Here is a 7016-nt window from a genome sequence, read left to right on the forward strand (position 1 = left end):
AAAGGTGTTCTTATATTTTTCAAGTTCTTAATATTAGATTTGGTATCAGAGCTAAGGTTGTAGCTCCGATCAAAAGTTGTGGAGAAGAAGCTGTCCATAACTAAGTATGGGGGACGAACCAAATCCATTGTCGAGAACCAAGGACCTTGGATCACCGTCCATCCAATGTCCGATGTTAATATCGACAGACTATACTGTTTGGTCGATGCGCATGAGAATCACACTTCCACTTAGCGAGGTGTGGGATACTATTGATCTTGGATCCACCGATCAAAAGAAGAACGATGTGGCGACTGCTCTTCTGTTTCAATCCATCCCCGAATCACTTATCCTGCAAGTTGGAGATCAAGGCTCGGCTAAAACTCTATGGGAAGCCATAAGAGCACGCCATCAAGGTGCAGAACGTGTAAAGGAAACGAGGCTTCAAACTTTACTTGCAGATCTTGATCGGGTAACGATGAAGGATACCGACTCTGTTGATGACTTTGCTGGCAAGATCTCAGGTCTAGCATCGCAGTCAGCTGCTTTGGGAGAAATTATTGAAGAATCAAAATTGGTAAAGAAGTTCTTAAAAGGACTTCCAAGACACAAATATATTCATATCGTTGCATCGTTGGAACAAGTCTTAGATTTAAAGACAACTCGATTTGGAGACATAGTTGGTCGTATCAAAGCTTATGAAGAGCGTGTAGGGGAGGAGACCCGGAGTGAAGACCAAGCAAAACTTATGTTCTCAAATTCAAGCAATCAAGGAAGCTACGGTGGTTATCAAGGAAACAGAGGAGGCTATAACAGAGGAGGTTATGGAAGAAGAGGAAGTAGTCGAGGAGGATATGGTCGTGGTGGATATGGTCGAGGTGGTTTTGGTCATGGTAACTACAATGGAGATAGCTCTAGCAGAGGCAGGGGACGAGGAAGGTTCAATGGCCAGGGTCGTGGAGGAGACAATCCAGATCAAGTACAAAACCAGAATCAAAATCAGAATCAAAACCAGAAGAAGGATCTATCTAAAATAATTTGTTGGAGATGTGATAAACCGGGTCACTACGCATCTTCATGTCCTGCGAAAGAAGTTGCACATCAAGAGACAAATCTTAATGAAACTCATGAAGCTGATGCACTTTACGTTCATGAGGTGGTATTCTTGAATGAGGATAGGGTGTTTCCCAAGAATTATGATACCAACAATGAAAGTGTATGGTATCTTGACAACGGTGCTAGTAACCACATGACGGGAAACAAAGAATTCTTCTCTAGTTTGGATATGAATATCACAGGGAAGGTTAAGTTTGGTGATGGTTCGTTTGTCAACATAATTGGAAAGGGATCAATTGTTTTTGTGGGAAAAACGGGTGAGAGGCGATCACTCAAGGAGATTTACTACATTCCCAACCTGAATCACAACATTATCAGTCTAGGACAAGCGACTGAGTTTGGATGTGAAGTGAACATGAAGGGAGACATGTTAACTTTAAGTGATCCAGTTGGACGGTTGTTAGTACAAGTCAAGAGATCATCAAACCGTCTCTACAAGACGCCAATGGAAGTCGAGTTTCCTAAGTGTCTTTAAATCCAAGACAACGACACTACTCTAACATGGCATGCACAGCTGGGACATGTAAGTGTTGGAGTAATGAACAATATGGTGAGACAAGGTATGGTTGTAGGAATGCAACAATCGATTCATGAGAAGAATGTGTGTACTGCGTGTTTAGTCGGAAAACAAACCAGAGCTGTGTTTCCAACTACAACATCTTTTCGAGCAGCTCAAGCTTTGGAGCTGATTCATGGTGACTTGTGTGGACCGATCTCACCACCAACACCAGCTAATAATCGGTATGTCTTTGTCCTTATTGATGATTTTTCGAGATATATGTGGATAATGCTATTGAAGGAGAAAAGCGAGGCTTTCGATCGGTTTAAAAGGTTTAAAGAAGGAATTGAGAAGCAGACCGGACTGTCTATCAAAACCTTTCGCACTGATAGGGGAGGAGAGTTTACCTCGCTTGAGTTTAACCGATTCTGTGAAGGAAGTGGAGTCTCTAGACATTTAACTGCACCATATACTCCTCAACAGAATGGTGTAGTTGAAAGAAGAAACCGCACATTAATGGAGATGACAAGAAGCTTGCTTAAAGCTATGAAATTGCCGAATGAACTATGGGGAGAGACTGTACGTCATTCAACATATCTAATCAATCGAGTTCCTACCAAAGCTTTAGCAGGTCAGACTCCATATGAAATTTTCACGAAGAGAAAGCCTAACATCGAGCATCTACGAGTGTTTGGCTGTGTTGCTTATGCTTAAATCATTGGACCACATCTTAAGAAGTTGGATGATAGGTCGAGAACTTTGATTAATCTAGGGACAAAACCAGGTTCGAAAGCTTATAGGTTATATGATCCAGTTACAAGAAAAGTGTTTGTAAGCAGAGACGTCGTGTTTGACGAGACAAAAGTTTGGGATTTGTCGAATGCAGAAACCAAACCAATGGAGAACCAGGAAGGTATAAGCTATCTCATAATGGGTTTGTAGAAGAAGGAAACGAAGATGAGAACAATCAGGATGACAATGTCGAGCATCAAGAACCGGACCAAGAACCTGCAAACCAAGAAGAAGAGATAGAAGATGAACAAAATGAAGAAAACGTGGATCAAGTAGATGAAAATCAGCAAGTTGTCACAAGATATGGACGTGTTATCAACAAACCTCGATACCTCAATGATTATGTTCTACTAGCTGAGCTGGAGAGTGAACGACTTCTACTTACCATAGATGGTGAACCAGAGTCTGTTTCTGAAGCTTTAAGTTTGCAAGAATGGGTTAGAGCGATAAAGGCTGAGCTGGAGTCTATTGTTAGAAATAAAACCTGGGAGCTAGTTGAGAAACCAGATGGTGTTAAACCAATAGGGTTGAAGTGGGTGTATAAAATAAAGAAGAAAGCGGATGGAGCATTGAACAAGTTCAAGGCAAGACTTGTAANGACTTGTAGCAAAAGGTTATGTACAACAACAAGGAGTGGACTTCAAAGAAGCGTTTGCACATGTAGCTCGAATGGAAACTATTCGACTACTCATTGCTATTGCAGCTTCGAAGGGATGGGAGATTCATCACCTTGATGTGAAAACCGCATTCTTAAATGGTAACTTAAACGAGCTGGTTTATGTGTGCCAACCAGAAAGTTTTGTTAAACGAGGACAAGATGATCAAGTGTACAGACTACATAAGGCGTTGTATGGTCTACGTCAAGCTCCTAGAGCTTGGAACGTGAAGCTTGATCATGTTCTGAAGAAGATGAACTTTAAAAGATGCATAAAGGAGCCTACGGTGTATCTCAAGAGTGACAAGAAAGAAAGTCTGATAGTGGCAATCTATGTTGATGACTTGTTTGTGACAGGAACTTCACAAAGAGTCATTGATCAGTTTAAAAAGGATATGTCAAGAGAATTTGAGATGTCAGACCTTGGGAAGTTGACATATTATCTTGGTATTGAAGTAGTACAAGGAGCAGATGGGATACGAATAAAACAAAAAGGTTATGCTCAAGGGATTCTTATTGATACTAAGATGAATTCGTGTAATTCAGCTCACATACCAATGGAGCCTGGTATGGAGATCTCAAATGCTGAAAAACAACCAGAAATTGATGCCACAAGATATAGAAGAACGATTGGGTGTTTAAGGTATCTACTTCACACACTCCCTAACTTAGCTTTTGTTGTAGGAGTTTTAAGCCGGTATATGCAGAGTCCGAGAGAGGTACATGGACAAGCTCTTAAACACTTGTTAAGGTACGTGAGAGGAACCACTAACTTAGGCTTGTTCTACAAGCATGATGGGTTGAGTAAGGTTGTTGGATACAGTGACAGTAGTTACAAAGCTGATATAGATGATGGAAGATGTACTGGAAGTCATATGTTCTATCTTGGTTCATCGTTAATCACTTGGACTTCACAAAAACAACACACAGTGGCGATGTCATCTTGTGAAGCTGAGTTTATGGCAGCTACAGAAGCAGCAAAGCAAGCCATATGGTTGAAGGAGTTGCTAAGAGAAATACTTAGTCTAGATGAGAAGATCTTACTAAGGATTGACAACAAGTCAGCTATATCTCTAAGTAAGAATCCAGTGTTCCATGGAAGGAGTAAACACATACTCACAAAGTATCACTTCATTCGTGAGTGTGTGGAGAATGATCAGATAGAATTGGAACATGTTCCTGGTGAGGAGCAGAAGGCGGACATCCTCACTAAACCACTAGCAAGGATAAAATTCAGAGAAATGAGGAATCTAATCGGAGTACAAGAGATTGAAGCACCCGGAGTTCAAGTTGGAATTAAGGGGGAGAATATTGGATAATTCCAACTTGAGAAAAAAACTATCTCATAGGAAGTTGCCAAAAGAGATAAATTAGGAAAAGGAAAAATTCCTATTATCATTAAGTTGTGTAATGGTAATTCTAATAGGTTTAGGAAAAATGTAAATCTATAAATATAAGAGTCCATGGAGAGGTGTTCCATAAAACTTGAAAAAAAGAAAAGATTTAATTTTTTGAGAGAGTTTTCTAAATCTAATAGAAAGGTGTTCTTATATTTTTCAAGTTCTTAATATTAGATTAATTACTTCAAAAGACTCGTCGTGGATGAGTATTAGGCATTAGCATAAGAATTGTGTTTGCTGTGTGTTGGGGATGTTTTTAATTTGAAAATAGTTGTGATTATTTAGTTCTAAAGCCAGCATTCTATTTTCATGGGACCTCTTTCAGTAAGAATTCAAATTGGATAATAGTATCGACAAAATTCTAAACAATTAAGTAAACATCAATGTGGATCAGAGTATGGAGACATCCGAGACCTTCATCTATATATATAAATATAATAATATAGCAAAGAATGCAAATGCCGTCTAATGAATTAGGGAGGCCACAAATTAACACTTCTCTTAAAAAAATGAAAAGTCCATTATTTTTTAGGAAATACACTCAGTTCTTCCTTCGAGATTAAAATATAACAAAATATGGAGGATATGTATAACATATGTTAGTCGGAGTATTAAAATAAATGAGTTGGTAAGTCTTGTTAGAGAAAACAAGAGAGAATTTGCCATTAAAAACAATGAAACATGACCACGTAATCTAAGAAATATTTCAGCCATAAAACTAAGAAATAAACCACATTTAGAGAATTTCTTCGGATTTTCAAAGACAACGTAATCGTGATCACATTCGTGCGTGTATTCAGTAATAGTTAGATTGTATCTCATTTTAAAAACTATATGCTTTTCAGACAAGATTTATATGCCATATAGTGCAGAAAAAAATAATATCAACTACTACAATCAAATGTGGGAGTTCGCCCTAACCAACATTCTCTCTGGTACAACCACCAAAGAAGCTTCTCCCGGCGGCGTCGAGACCGATCGGCGTTGTTGGGCTCTAGTTCTGCAACCTCCATCTTCTCCTCTGTTCACCAAACTCTCTTAGAGCACTCCCATTGGTTATACCGTTGGGATGTGTTTCAAATTTTTAACAATAAAACAAAAAAAAATGTTTTAATCGTTATTTTCCAGAGACACAGATCTCTGCGCACAACATTTTAGATACTTGGAGACCCTTAACGTGTCAAAATTTTATTGGTTGTGTTTGGTTTTTTTTGTTTTTTTTTTTCTCTTTCCTTCATTCGCTTATCTCTCTCTTTCAAAACAAAAAGCATGAATCAATTTTTCAAAATCTAGTAGATACAACCCAATGGAAGTTCTCATCGGCCTTCTGGAGGTAACTGAATCAGCTTCAATCTCCGATCTTTTTAATCAATTCCAAGTTTTTTCATAGCTTGGGAGGGGCAAATCATTTCCCGTAAAGTTGGGTTTTTTCTTCTTCTTCGAGGTGATGATGATGTCATCAAAAGCTTAGTTCTTTTTTTCTTCTCAAGATTTGTGTGTAATTAGAGATTAGGGTTTTTTGTTTGGTTAGATTTGGGGGAGAATTAGATCATCGGGGTTTAGGTATTTTTGTTGATAACGACGATAAATAGATTTGAGTAACAGTAGATATGACTATAAGGGAAGAGAAGCAGAACAATCCTGTGGGAAAGAAAGAACAGAGCTTGAACTGACTCTGTTCATGTTAAAACAAACACTAGAGAAGCAGAGAAAATCAATGGAAAAACAACAAAATTTCTGATGTGTGGTGGAGAATCAACCGAGAAAGGTTAAAGAACTGATTCAAGGTTGTGGCAATAATGACTGTGGGGATGAGTTGAACTGACTCTGTTCCAGTGGCTATACTTAAAAAGGAATGAAACACACCTCTGCATCACTGGCTACAGCTATGCCTAATCTCTGTCATTGCTTGGGCTGCTGGGTAAATCTTTTTATTTTCTTATTATGTTTAGTAACGAAAGATTAAAGCTTTAGTTAATGGGTTTTGAATAATTTGACATTGTGAAGGATGGAGAAAGTGAAGCTAAGTTGTATGTATAGTAGAGTTAAGATGGGAGGGACAGTGTTGTGTGTGATGGGAGCTTTCATTATGAGCTTAATGCACAGTACTGCTGCTACTTCAATCTCGGCGAAGACTATGCCTATTGTCCCCGACGAAGTCGTTTGCATTATTATGACAGGATGAGTGACCAACCAGCACGAATCCTCCTCCACCCGTTTCAGAGCCAACCAAGGCTGCTGCCTCAGTAGAAACAAAACCAAAGAAGAAAATTTGTTGTGCTTGCCCTGATACCAAGAGGCTAAGAGATGAGTGCATCGTTGAGTATGGTGAATCTGCTTGCACAAAATGGATTGAAGCTCATAAAATGTGTCTCCGCGCAGAAGGTTTCAACATCTGAACTTTATTTAATTGGGGCAGCAAGTGCAGTTGGTGCAGCTGCAGGTGGATCCGCACTTGCACTTGCAATTTGCGTTGTTCTCCTCTACACCAATGTCCATGATCATGGCCTCCTTGTAGCTGCAAACAATATCAGTTCTGTTATATCATCATGATATCTTTGTATCATCATCATCA

General features: G+C 39.0%; 1 pseudogene; it reads left to right on the forward strand.

Annotated features, from left to right (window-relative positions):
* LOC104718391 lies at nucleotides 5313–7016 on the forward strand (annotated as a pseudogene).

Source organism: Camelina sativa, chromosome 10 (assembly GCF_000633955.1).
Source record: "Camelina sativa cultivar DH55 chromosome 10, Cs, whole genome shotgun sequence".
Taxonomy (NCBI): domain Eukaryota; kingdom Viridiplantae; phylum Streptophyta; class Magnoliopsida; order Brassicales; family Brassicaceae; genus Camelina; species Camelina sativa.